The sequence below is a fragment of the Megalops cyprinoides genome, chromosome 18 (assembly GCF_013368585.1).
Source record: "Megalops cyprinoides isolate fMegCyp1 chromosome 18, fMegCyp1.pri, whole genome shotgun sequence".
In the NCBI taxonomy this organism is placed as follows: domain Eukaryota; kingdom Metazoa; phylum Chordata; class Actinopteri; order Elopiformes; family Megalopidae; genus Megalops; species Megalops cyprinoides.
Window position 1 is genome coordinate 25578960 of NC_050600.1, and position 15033 is coordinate 25593992.

Genomic DNA, 15033 nt, shown 5'->3' on the forward strand with positions numbered 1-15033 from the left:
GCTGGTCCGCAGTATTGCCCAGAGTGCGCGGCGTCTGCGTGAGCCGCGTGATTTATGTAGCGCAGGGTTGCTGTACACAACTTCTGGTGACCGTGTTTAGGTAACGGTTTTTCTACTTCAATTGACTTCTGTGTTTGTGGGTGGGATATTTGGAATTGTGATTGTTGCATAGTTGGAAGTATAGCTCGGTACCAACTGGTATAATTTGTGTATGGTGCCTATTTCCCAGCTAAATGTCTTTCTCTATTTAAAGCTGCAGCTGAGTGCCCTATTGGGGAGGCTATCGGAATTTTTTGGTTTTGAGGGGGTGATGGAGTTTTGGGAGTGAGGTGGCTGAAGAGGAGGAGGGGGAGGAGGAGGGAGAGAGGGCGCTCCATGGCAGCGGTGAGTGGCGCCAGGTTGATGCTAGCTTGTCCGGGAGACGACTAGGCACCTCTGAGGGAAGAGGACGGGAGTTTTCAAACCTTCCCAGGCCTGGTCCACAGCGAGTATGGAGAAGCAGTGACCCAGTGGATTATTTTCTGTCCATGTTTTCACCTGACATGATCGATCTGATGGTGACCGAAACCAACAGGTATGTTGAGGCTGTACGAGCTCTCGAGCTAGCACCAAACGCTCGCCTGAGGGAATGGAAGCCCACAGATGCGGCAGAGATGCAAGTTTAAGAACAGGTCCGTCAAGAAGGCCCAGTCAATTCTGGCTGACTCTTGCCACCCTCTGTTTTTAGAGTTCTCTGCTCCCGTCAGGCCGTAGATTTGTTTCAAGGAGGCGTAGAACAGATACAAGAACTCATTTGTACCTGCTGTTATCTGTTGCGGCTGCCTAAATACCCTCACATGAGCATTTTACCATTTTATTATCTTTATTTTTATTTTAGCGTTTTTATGTGTTTTTTTTACGTCCTATACTGTCCACGCTATATCTTCTATGCCCTTGATGATGATTGAGATTGTCTGCTGGCTGTGAAACAAATTGCCCCCTTGGAGATAATAATAAAGATACCTTGACCTAAGAACGACGTTTTCTTTGTCCACCCTCCCTCTTTAGATTGCTGTCCCTGGCCTCTCCAACTGTCTGCTGGCCTATTCAGTCATCTGCAAGGGAAAGCATGAAGTCTGCAGGCATATGCGTGTGCGTCATACAGGCACATGCGTGCGCGTACACACACTCATTCTCAATCTCTCTCACACACACACACACACACACACACACACAATAGGTTGACTATTGGTGACGTTTATAATAGCTAATTTTTCAATCAAGTGGTTTTTTTTTTTTTTTTTTTTTTTTCCAGCCAATATTGTTACAATAGTTGTTCATTTTTAAAAATCTATACAAGTGACCAGAGGATGTTTGTTGTTCATTTTTGCAAATCTATACAAATGACCACAGTGTGTTTGTTGTCTATAGAAATGACCAGTGGTTGTTTATTTTTTTTTTTTACAAATTTATACAAGAAATGAGATGTTTGTTGTTCACTTTTACAAATTTACACAAATGGCCAGAAGCTATATCTATTGGTTTTTTTTTTTTTTTTTTTTTTACAAATCTATACAAATGATCATAGGTCATGCTCTGTGAGTATTAATTCCAGCTATTCATTTTTCACAAATCTATACAAACAATTATACAAACTGTAAATGTTTACATAAGTTATTTATGCACTACTGTATATTTATTGATTTATTATTCAACATGTTCAAGTCAAGTGTCAAGGAGATTGTGTTCAGTCAGATAATAAAACAGCTGGTTTAGTGCTAAAAAACCATGTAGGACTACTTTTTTCCACAAAAATGATCAGGTATCGACAAGGGAATCGATTAAGAATTGGATCAATAAGCAGAATCGACAATTGCATTGATATTGATAAAATCTTATCAATTCCCTTGTCTTTATTTTACTGCAGTTTTTCTGTAATCCTTTTGCCCTCGCTGGACCCCTCTCTTCTATGGCCCAGATTTCTGCCATAACAGGCTATCCCTAAAATCATTTTGTCAGTGAAGGTTGCAGTTATACTGTAGTTATGAATTTTTTTTAATGTGCAAGTATTATAATGTGGGCCAGTCTGACTTTTTAGAGTACTTGTCTGTACTATAAAATTGAATTTATCAATGGAGGCTAATTTAGCTAAATATCATCTCAAAGTTTCTGGAATGCTCACTTTTGCAAATGAGGCATGAAATTGCTGTCACTTACATTCAATGAAAATGAATGTGAATGAATTCATGATTGAAGGCCTTACATGTTCTCAAATAACTTAATTTTTTCCTTTGTTGTTTTATTGCTTATCCTAATTTCAGATTTTTAAATATTTTTGTCCTTTCCTGTCCCTCTTTTTGAGTTCTTGATTTCTGTTTCCTTCTCTTGTATTTCATTTATTTTAGTATTTTGCTAAACTTTTTTCCAGTTTTGCTGTAATACTTTGTTATTTTATTTTAACCTGTATTATATATTTATTTTTTGTGTAGTTCAGGGGCTCACTTCACTTCTTTTTCTTCCTCTTCCCTCCCTGGCTCTCACCTTTTGTTTTTTATATGAAAAATTAAAGGGACATAGGGACAGTTTAAAGAAGAGAATTCTGTATCCTATTTGGGACATTTATTGAACTTACTCTGATGTATACATGCATTAGATTTTAATTACTTAATTCTGCAGCTTTCTTATTTCATAGCTATTTTAAGGTCTAAAAAAGGCAGCCATGCATCCTGTCCTTTCAGTTGGAGAGTAAGGACCTCTCATACCGTTCTCTCAGTAAACTGTCTATCATCTGTCCAAATTTAGCATCAGGGTGAAATGATTTCAAAATGCTTCTCGGGGTAGACAGTTGCGCGCGCGTGTGTGTGTAACATCATGTGATCGTGTACAGTGTGTAGCTTGCAGCGAAGTTGTGTGCCTGACACCGTGAACATGCTGAAATAGCTTGAATGGTATTGTAATGGATTCGATGCTGACACTGGCTTGAGCCCCGCCACTGTGAGGGTTAGCCCCACCGTTATTTAGCAAAAAATAAATAAATAAATAAATGATAAATACTCTGGCGCCGCCCCTGGTCTTAAATAAAGTTTTACTAATATAAAGCCTTATAAAGTCGTAAATTGTCTTAAATTCAGAATCGTTTGGTCTTAATATTTTTAGTCACGGCACTGCGTGAATTTCTGTAGTCTGCAAGACCAAGGCACATCTCAAAAGTCCTGAAAAACGAGTTATTTCGTTTTTGGCGTTGTAAAACTCGCGGTCAAGACAATGCCAAAGATTCTATAGAGTACCGAGGTGGGTACGTCATCACGGGTTCTTCGCTGGTGTCGGAAGTAAATTCCCTATGGAAAATTACAATGGGCTTCGCATACTGTCGCATCTTCACTCAAGTTCGGATTCATTTCAGGAGCTGGGAATTTCCTCTGCTCGGTGTGAGGATATATTTGTATTCAAATGTTTCGATATTTCGATATTTAACTTGTAGTTCGTGTTGTAGTCCACTTTTCGAACGACATATCCGATAGATAGAGCAACGCGGGGGGGACGTCCTGACAAATCAGATACCACCATCTCATCCGGGATTCTGGGATCTTCCGTTTAGAAAACCGTTGGCTCTGAACCCAGTTTGGTTTGCTAGTGGAAGACACAGTAGCGAAGACGACGGCAGTTCGTAGTTAGCCAGCTAACGAAAAAACGTAATAAAATGGCTCAGTGCTTTGTCCCGGACTGCAGCCACCGTACATATGTGAACGACTGCAAATTTTTCAGGTTTCCAAAATGCCCCACGGCATAGTTTTACATTATGGAAACTGTGAATGTTATCTCTGTAAGCACACCATCGGAGAGACGTCTGTCAAATGTAGCTAATTAAATGTGCATTTTCACTCAAGTCGAGTGCGCAAATCTACACATGTAAGAAGAATTATCTTTTTGCTTAATAATCAAGGTGTTTCTGACTCTGTAGATATGTCTCAAAGGCTTTGGGTGTTTTTCATCATTCAAAATCGTGGGCTAACAACCAGTCCACTTAGCAAGCTCGATGGGCGATGATTTGGTAATCTGACTTTGCTAGCTAGATAGCTGGTTAGCTATGATACCTAACGTTACACTGGCCTACACTCACTGACACGGTGTAGGTCGTATCCCTCATGCTCGCCCTGACCAAGCCTGTGATATGGCCCTCAGAACAACTGAATTCCTCTGCATGCCCTGATTTATAATGGTTTTCGCCCCGTTGAAAACTTCGGGTCTTATCCTTAAAGAACAACAGAATATGGCTAAGCGACACCTTTGCTGCTAACGACGAGCTTGCTATTGCTGATAGCAATGACTGCTAAAGACGAGCTTGCAAGTTAGCTGCTATAGCGATAGCTAATAGCAATGATTAGCCGCACTCTAGCTAGCAAGGCCAGAGAGCGGGAATGAGAAAGCCTCCGTGGTTTCATGAGACGTGTAGTTTTTAGTCTGTGGTTGTACTAGCATATAAGATAAAAAATGACATTACGTAAAAATTAGCTTGAAACAATTAAAATAAACAACATAACTCACAAGTTGGGATCACAATATATAATCCGGAAATCGATATGACGTTCTATCACAGATTTGGCATTAAATTTCATTTAAATTGCATTAAAAAGGTCTTTAAAAGCCTAAAATTTGACTTGTTTATACCTGTAGACACCCTGCTTGTGAATCCCTGTGAATTCTTGCTTCCTTGTTCTGTTTTTTTTAACCTTTACACTGAGAGGTTACATATTAGCATACTTGCAGGTATCTGTAAGTGCCTTACTCTGTCCAGGATGGGACAACACACTCTGTATTCAATAACAGTAACCCTGGTGAGCAGATGTAATCACAAAGGGAAGAGTCCCACCAAGTGACTTCCTCCAGAACCTGGAGCAACAAGTCCTTTCTTCCTCTCTTTAACTCTCTCTTCCTCTCTCTCTATGTCCACTCTTGTCTTTCTCCCTCTCCATTTCCATCTCTTTCCTCTCTCTCTGCTCCACCTGGCTGTGATTGTCCTGTGCTTCAGGGGAAAGCACAAATATGATCAAGACTCTCATCTCCTCACTTTTACTGTAGTGCATTGTCAAACTGTTCAGCAGTCACTTTGCAGTTGGTGCTTAATATCACCTGCTTACTTCTCTGTATTGCCACTGCTGTTAGTCTCACTGGTTGCTGTCTTCTAACTAATTTGTTTCTCTCTTTGTAAGTATTAGAGCTGAATACATTATCATTACCTGGAGAAGGAGAGGAGCCCTCCATGCTGAGTTTAATGGCCAGCTCAACCTGCTCCTCTTTGCTCATGCTCTCCACTCCACTGCTGTCACTATGCAGGAAAAGGCAAAAAGTCACTGGCATGGTGGAGTGGAGATGGAGTTCTCTATGAGCCAATGAGTGGTGACAGTGCTGTGAACCTTTGCGAATGTGGGAATAGGTACAGTCCATTACACTGGGTGTGTGTGCATCAGTGTGTGAACACAGGCTCACCTTACTGTCCCAACTGGCTCCCGAGGTGTCTCTACATTTGGAGCACATTGCAGGTGCAGGGAGAGTTCCGGCGGAATGTGCACTTTACTCTCCAGCTTCTGGAGGGTCCAGCTGGAGGTCATGGTGAACCTCTTAAACTGCAGGACAAGGACCCTGTGCAGAAACAGAAACAAGGATTTTAACACTAATACCAAACAGGTGTCATTTAAGTCTGTTTCCAGCCATAATCAATGCTCTTATGCTGTCCTGTGGGTCCCCCTCTGAGCAGAGGCTGGATCTGTTAGACATGCTGACAGTGAGGCGGTGAGGTGGTGCTTACCGAGGCAGGGACAACAGTTTTGCTTCAACTGTGGCCTCCTGCCCAGGGTACTTCTGGCACCTACAGTCAGACTTGGTTACCTTTAGACAGAAATCACAGCACATCATGAGTGCTTGGTCAGAGGTGGCAAACCTAGAATAAACTGGTGAATACTGTTAGCACAAGTGCTCTGTAGCCCTTTTTCCATCACATTGTCAAGCGAGTTAACGCCTGAATCGATGGAACTTTGAGCGATATAAGAAGCCCCAAAACCCTTTTGCCATAAATAGAATCTAACATTCTATCACGCTAACGTGACGTCATAATGGCCTGAGTTGATGTGCATTTACTTAACTCGCTAGATTGTTTTCCATCAACAACGTATCGATTTAAATCTCCAAGCAAATGACATAAGGTGAACTCTCCCGCCCATCAGCCCGTGCTTGACATTCTGACAGGAAAGTTGCCTGTCTACAGCGGCTTGAGAAATAGCTAAATGGATGTAAGCCATCAAACCATCGCCCTTGGGTGCTTGCTTGTTTTACCATCTCATCAATGTGGCAATTTTAATAAACCATAGGATGCAAATGAATAGGATGACCCTGGTACTCCAGGAAGCATCAAAGCAGTATTCAAACAGTTTTGTTCCTGTTGCTCCACTTCTTCCAGACTACCTCCTCTCGGCAAGATAATGAGACTTCATTGCCTTCCACTTGTTACGCAGGGCCTGCCACGGCTTGGCGACTCCACTAGCAGCTATCCGATTGGAAATACTTTTAAAAATTAGGGCATTCCTTTGTCTTTTCCCATCTAAAGCTGCCACCATGTCCATTTCATTAAGTAAACTTAAAAAGAGACAGGTTTCCTCCCTTGCCCAATGTTGCCGATTTAAACTGGCCATTATATATCTAGCTGGTTTGCGTTTTTTTGTCTTCACAAAATTTGACGGCGATGAAAGTTGTGAAAAATGAGAACTCGCGTCAAAGCCTGAGGAGAGTATTCCCATGCTACATTTGCCCTGGCTTCTAAGCATGCACAACATTCTTATATCGCTTCAACGTTTTTCCATTATATAGTCGAATCCACGTCCCCCTTAATCCACCTCTAGCGAGCGAATTAATTTAGCGCGTCACATTTCATTCTACATCGCTTTAAATCATTTTCCACCAGCCTTGTTGCAGCAACTTTCTGATGCGCATCAATTTCTAGCGAATCAAAATTTTAATGGAAAAAGGGCTTGTGTTTTTGGGTGTGTATATGTGTGTCTTGTGTGTGTGTGTGTTCCTGGGTGAGGAGTGGGACTGACTTTAAAATACTGTTGAATGCTGGCCTGTAGGTTGCCCTGAGGCAACAGGTCTAGGGGTTGTTGTAAACTTCTGTCCCACAGACCTGTGCCCCACACCTCACAGACAGAGAGAACCACAGAGAAAAATACGTCAGCACTTACAGAACAAACACTGATGTTGTGTTACTTCACACAGTAACATCTTACCTTGTTCTTTATCTCTCTTTTCATTAACACAGACTACAGTTTATGTGCACGGCCATTTTCAACTGTCAACGGAGACTGTCTTTTTGAATGCCCTCATCAGCTTTACCTTCTCATTCATGTGGCCATACCTCACCAAATGTAGATCTGAAAATGCCTGCAGGGGGAGATAGAGGCAGGAGAGATCAGATCTTCACTGACCAATACAGTGCTTGGACAGGCCTGGAACTGGGCCAGATAAGACTGTGATTGTCTGCTTGTGTTTATAGTGCAGTACTGGAATGTAATACACTCCATACATTTTAGTTAGAAAAATGTTACAGACATCTGCAGAGTCAGAATTACCATTTGTGAAACAAGACCTTGAGATGTTAGTTTGCAAGGTAACATGTAAAAAAATAGTTACTGGTACGAATATTTTGCATTAATCCTTGTTAGACAACACTCATATGTCCATACTTGGGTAGATGGTCTCTCAGGTCTGGCGTACAGAGGATATCTAATTTCACCAACAAACTGCTGCAGCCCAAAACGGCACTGCAGCGTGGCATTCATATAGAATGTGTTGCTGATGTTTGGCAACCTGTAACAGAACAGAACACATGAAGACATCTTGGTTTTCAGTTTTTTGGTATTTTAGACTTCCATGTTTGGGCAGACTAGTCTTAAATCTGTTTAACCTCCACTGACACCGTTTGCTTGTTGATTTCATGTAAAGCAGAATTCACAGATTTTGCCAAATGGTGACTAAATTGAAAACAAAGGAGTCTGGAAAGTACCGATGTCAAGCAGTAGTAGAACCTAAGACTGCAGGACACTTCAAATTCAAATTGAAATGGAAAATACACCACTGGTAATACTTCCACACAATCTCTAAATCCTTGTGAGAGATCTTCAAATTCTTACCCTAACAGGTTGTGGTCCTTTGTAGGTCTTTCCAGCAAATCACAAGAGCTGTATGATTGCTGGCGGACACTGCTGGAGCTCCAGCACGAGGTGGTGCTTTGAGTGGTGGTGGAGCTTCTGCCATCATTAATATAGCCCCATAAAACCACTGCCTTTCTTGTTGCTGACCTCCAAGAGGGCAACATCTCTTGAGTGATTGCCACAAGAGAACTGGTTAAACTACACTGGCACCAGCGCACACATGTGCTCCTCCTCTTGATTTTCTGTCAGAGCGTTTACAGAAAGAGTCACTAAAACAGCAGAACTTAGATAAATGGATATTGGAAAGGGAAATGAAAACAAAAGAAACCGTGTTGGGTTCGGGAAAGAAGAGACCATTTTGGTGAGGGAGGGGTAGGGTGTAAGGGACAGGGTGGGGAAGGGCATATGGAAGAGGCAGGAAGCTGTGTTTCCTCGCTGCTGTCTTCCACTGCCTTCCGTAAAAAAGCCGGTCCTCCTGTTTCAGAAAGGATGCAGGCCTTTTAGAAGCTCTGATCTATTGACATTAGCTCAATATCTATTTAAAGTAGTGGTCAAAGAAATTACAGTCAATAAATTTTGGAAATCAATAAATTAGTCTGCACTAACCTAATAGATAAAAAGTAAGTAAAATAATAAGAAACTTGGAGGAATCAAAAGAAATGAGTTAATTTATCTTTCATTGATACACTGATTCAGGGGTTCTCAAACTTTTGCAAGCCGGGCCCCCCCAAACTGTTCTACTGTACTTGGACGCCCCCCCCCCATAGGTAGATAAATATTATTATTATTGTTTTTATTAGTAGTAGTAGTAGTAGTAGTATAGTTATAGTTAAGGTGTTTAGGACTATTATTGTTATAATAGTTATTATTATAATTATTAGCCTCTATTTATTATATTATTATTAGTCTCTATTATTATTATCATTCCTACAAACCCTGCATTTATGCTAAGTCTCAGTTCAATGTGAAACATGAGCCTGCTGTATTCTGCAAAGCTGTTGAATTCTCAGCTCAATTTTGGATAAACACAGCCTCAGGTCGTCCTCAATCTGAGCGCGATTGTGGTATTTTGTTTTGAGCACGGTCAGTTTGGAAAGGCCTGCCTCACACAAGTATGTTGAAGCGAAAGGGGGGAGAAGTTTTAAGGTCGCATTGAGAGTTGGGGGTATTCCCACATCAATGCTACCCAGCAGGGGCAGCGCCAGAGATTTTCTTTTGCTGGTGCTATAGAGTTGATTGACTTCAGCAAGGGTGCTCTGAAATTTAGGGTTTCCCATTAATGTGCCGGTCGCCAGTTTAATTTCTACTGCAACACCCCAACACACATACACACACGCGCGCACACACAGTACCTGCTCCGCGACAGCAGCTCATGGGATATAGATGTAAGGTTCAGAAGCCAGGCTATGTAAACACACCTCTGAATATAAAATTTCACACAATTGCTAACAATGCCAGCATCCTCAGCAGCAATCACGGGCAGGTTCCCTTCTTCATCACCATACTCTGACTTTTCTTGGTCCTGGTCAGTAGCTACTAGCATTGTGTCTACCCTATTATTCACAATCACTCTCGCTTCCTTTTGATTGAGTCTCCACACGTGGATGTTTATGAAGTAAAAAACGATCCATTATGATATTGCTAATTCTTTGCTACTGCTAAGTTACAAAAAAATTGCGCCTCTGGCTAACAGGACGTAAAAGTAGTCAACAGGTTCAATGCGTGCAGCGCCCATTGGCTGAATCAGATCACCTGTGTTGGCTTTATGTTTTTTAGTCTAAAAATAACTGGTTTGTTTTATTAATGTATTTATTTATTTTTCAAATTATAAATTGTAGTATTCACACATTAAAAATTAATTAAATTAAATTCTAAATAAACCACAGAAATTTTTTGGGTGTGCTAGGGGGGTGCTATGGCTATCCTAGGGGTAGCTACAGCACCCCCAAGCCCCTCCCTGGCGCCGCCCATGCTACCCAGAAGGTCGCAAGAGAACAAGTGGCAAAAAGGTGCTACAACCTGCCATCACTCTTCGGCTCAATGAGCTGTTCCTACATTTCTAAAGACAGATCTTTTGCTGTGCAGACCCACGTGAATGAACTGTAGTCCCCTGTAAAGTATGAAGAGAACTGCTCCTTCAATGCAGTTAAGTGATCGGCAGCTGAGACAAGAAGAGGAGAGAAATCGGTCCCGCTTACGTCAGCAATGAAATCTGCAAGGTTTGGGAACATTTCGTAAATTTCCAGAAATTACGCGGTCATGCCAAAGGTCAAGTTTTCGGATGAATGCATCCACTTTGTTAGCTAGGAGCAACATGCTGGCAGCTCGGCTAGTAAATAGTATTATTTACAGAAAGTGCAGGTAAGAGTAATTACTCCAGTATAAGTGATGCTATATCTTAGAGTATGTACAGTGTTATTGACAGTGTAGAGCAACATATATACAGATTATTATATATGTATAATATATTAAGTGTGTTATACATAGGGGTGAAGTGGATAGAGTTGGAAAGACCTGAAGGCTGCATCCCTGGCTTTGAGCAGGAGGCAAACCTCTCTGTTCATCCAGGGTTTCTGATTGGGGGAAGCTTTTATTTGTTTTTGTGTTGTCACTCTGTCCACACACCTGTTGATGTGATCCAGGACGGAGTTGGTATATGAGCAAATTGAGAGTCTGGTGGCATGGGCAGCAAACACACTCCAGTCTGTGTGCTGAAATCGGTGCTGAAGAGCAGAGTCAGCACCCTCCAGCCGGATCTTGATGGTCCTCATTGTGGGTTTCACTTGGTTAATGACTGGGCTATACTTGGGAAACAGGAACAATGAAAGATGATCAGAGGGAGGGGAGTGGCTTTATAGGCGTTAGCCACATTTGTATAGACGTGATCCAAGGTTTTATGTCCCATTGTGGTGCATTTTGGTACAATCTTGGAAGCACGGTACATAGGTTGCAGTGATTGAAGTCCCCAGAAACAATAAAGGCCCCATCTGGATACAATGTCTGCAGCTTGCTAATAGTGGCACTGAGGTCTTTCATGGCTACTTTAGCATTTGCATCCGGTGGTACATAAACTGCGGCAATAATGATGCATGTAAACTCTTGTGGTAGATAAAAGGGTCTACACTTAATAAGGTATTCCAGATCAGCAGAGCAATAAGTTTCAGCAATGGTAGTCACCATGATTTATTCACAAACATGCATAAACCATGTATTGAACTAAATCATCCAAGTCAGCATTGCCAGCTAACCAAACTAAGGTTAATGTTAATCAAGTAATGTTAGCTACGTAGCTATATCATCACCAGACGTTTACACTAGCCAGCTAGTTAGCTAGATAGCTATCTTACCTGACAAGATTCGCTAGTTAGCCAGCTAGCTACAGCTAACCTTTCCTGCAACAGTGAGCCAGCTAACTAGCATAAATGTGGTAAAAAGAAAAATGGAGATAACATACCTTGTGAGTCTTATCCATCATTCTCTTGCCGTGGGGCATTTTGGAAACCTGAAAAATTTGCAGTAGTTCACATATGTACGGTGGCTGCAGTCTGGAACAAAGCACTAAACCATTTTATAAGGATTACAGTTGTTTGTTAGCTAGCTAACTACCAACTGTCGTCATCTTTGCTACTGTGTCTTCCACTAGCAAACCTAGCTGGGTTTTCTCAGAGCCAACGGTTTTCTAAACCGAAGATCCCAGAATGTGCAGATGAGATGGTGCTGTCTGATTTGTCAGGACGTCCCTCCGCATTGCTGTATTGGATATGACTGTAAGGTGGGAATGGGAGACACCTGACAACATACGGACTGTGGCACACCAAATAAGGGACTGTTGCTCAAGTAAGCATTCTTGGGCCATAAATGACAAACCACCTGGCTGAGGAATGTGTCCCCGCTCCTCCACACCAAGGAACTGTACGACAGGATGGGTCACCAGGGGGGTAGGGAGAGTCAGAGGACACGGGATCTTGATGATCCCAAATCCCTCAGGGACCCTTCCTCCGGACCAGTGAAATTCCAACCTGCAACTATCAACTATTATTTCTGTATATTCTGTTTGGTTCAAGGTACACATGTCTTGTTTGGTCTCATTTTGATCCATAAAATGTGAGTAGCAAAGGGGTGATAGTTCTATAACAGTAGAGGGTCTCCTAACCCTCAGTCTGAAAATTCATTCAGCAAGCTAAAAGAATGAACACCAATGCACATGCCCTGGGACAACAGGACGAGAATAAACACTGGTATCAATCACTAGCCAGATAAGGACAAAACCTATTGGGGCTCTGTCCATGACCCCACCTCATGTGCTGACTAACTCCTTGAGGTTCGGGTATATAAAGGGAAAGATTTCTGCATTCAGGGAGCCCCGTCTGCACATTAAGCGTATAGCCATGTGACGCTGTGTAGGGAGCTCCGTCAGCACAGACTCCTGCGCACTAAGCGTATAGCCATGTAACTCCGTATAAGTATATGTGTATTTATCATCATTTGCACTGTACCATACTGTTTGCTGTAATTTTGGAACTTCTAACTTATTGGAACAATTCGGATTAATAAAGATATTAGCCTTAACCTTTGTCTGTGATTTCTCATTTCTAACGATGCACGTAGCAGGACTCGAGGTTTTTCTATATGTTCTTGCCGTACTGCTCGAAACCCAGTGTTACTTACACTCATAGTCAGTCTTAAGTATTGCATTATTCTGACAAGTCTGCAGTCCCTAGGTGGGCCGCCTAACGTATATTCTATGATTTAGAGTATAACATGGCAGCGAGTTATATTAAATGTGCTGATACGGTATCCTACGTCGTGGACTATGCAGCCTGATCACCTACAAGCCAAAGCGAACTAAGAATTCCTGGGATGCTAAGTAGAATTGGGAATTGGGGAACTAAAACGTAGGTTGGCGTAAAATGGAGTCAGATTAGAGATATATGATAGGCAGATTTTAACATCACTACTTCCAAAGACGCAAACGCACGCATCTGCCTTCAACAGCCACCACTTCCCTCATTGGTTGTGACTGGCTGTCCTACATGATGTTCGAAAAGTGTACTACAAAACGAAACTACAAGGCTTAAATCTTAACATTTTCAGAAAATATCGAAACATTTGATGAGTCCAAATATATCCTCACACCAAACAGGTTAATTCAGGAAATTGCCAGCTCCTGAAATGAATCCGAACTTGAGTAAAGATGGATAGTGTGCGAAGCCGTAAAGGAGTGTGCCCGAGCGGAGATGTGGTCGAGACTGAATGAGGGACAACTGCAGACAAAAGTTTCCAATCTGAAAATTTTTTATTTTACTTTAGGCTATCGGCAGGGTTATAAGCATACAGACACTAAAGACAAAACAAACAAAACATGTGGCAAAAAGGGAAAAGAACACTGAGACAATGCCCATATACTAACTAGGCCCTATTACAAAGGTCCCATGGCATGACCTCTCACTTCAGAGGCATCTCCCCATCTGAGCTACACAGCAACCATATGAAACCCCGGTCTCAACCATTGCACATAAATCAATTAACCACTACACACAATATTTGATCAAAGCACATTGGCAAAACAGCTCCCTTACAGACAATCAGATGTTTATTTTATTAATGCCCTTAGACACTCCTTTAACGATTAAAATAAAATCACACGGCGCACCCCTGCACCAATGAGCGCTTACTTATCGGAGTGTGAAAAGAGCGCAGAAAAAGCTTCCCCATCCTGCACCCCAGTTTGCTCGCTCACACCCAGAAGACAACAGGAGTACAGGAACCACCAGTAAGTAGGTACATACATTTTAGAAACAGCATAAATAACAGCCAACTAGCAAGTGTTCTGATGTTAAATGTGCGCACTTAAAGAACTCTTACATAGCCGCTTTAAATAAATTACGATTCTAAATTACAATGTACCGTGTTTTGCGTCTTTCATTGATTCCGAGTTACATACATTACAACTTTTGAGTGTTATCACAGACTCTAGTTAAACCCCAGACCTTGACTAGACATCTTACAGCATACCAACAAAACACATTAACATCATACAAACAGACTGTAAAGCATTATTTTCGGTTTAACTCATGTCATTGTTCATGCGGAGGCGGAAAAGCCGCCGATCCCAGTGACGGACACGCTGCGCTCCGTCACAGAAGCCCATTGTAATTGCTTCTTGCTCTACTACCTCATCTAAGGTTACTGGCTCCACACCAAGGCAACACCACCATTTCCCCTTCAGCTAGGCCTCACAAATGCAAAGTGATGGTTTGCTGAAAGAGCAAGCTTTTCTTTTGACACTGTCTCTTTCTGGCTGGTGCATTTACTGTTTTATTTGTTTCTGTCTGACAGTGTCATACTGTCCACTCCTCTTTACATATAAATATTTATGCCCTTCATAGTTGCTGCTGTTCTAGTGAAATGAAGGCATATTGGTGGAAAAACTATAAGAGCTTCACAAACATTTCAGTACAGGCTAAATCAAATGAAAAATGTAATGCTGGCGCACAATTTGGAATTAAGTGAATATTATAATACAAGGTGATATCTGAAAGACTGCAGAAGACTTTCACTATCTACAGGTAAACTGGCAGGTCCACTTTCTGTCTGTGTACAGTTAGAAGAATGTGGGAAAAAAAAGAAGAAGAAGCACTGCTCAATAAGAAATGAAAAGAAAGGTGCGGCTCTTCTGCTTTTGGTTACACATACCCATCTTCCTTCACGAAAGATACCACTTCCCCTTTATCGTTGTCCTCGATGCAGTTTGTCTCCATGAACAGAGACACCAGGTGACACACCATGAGTGAGCAGAGATGGGTGACCCTGTTCCTTCTCTACACGAGCTGTGCTCCACTCCTACTGGTGG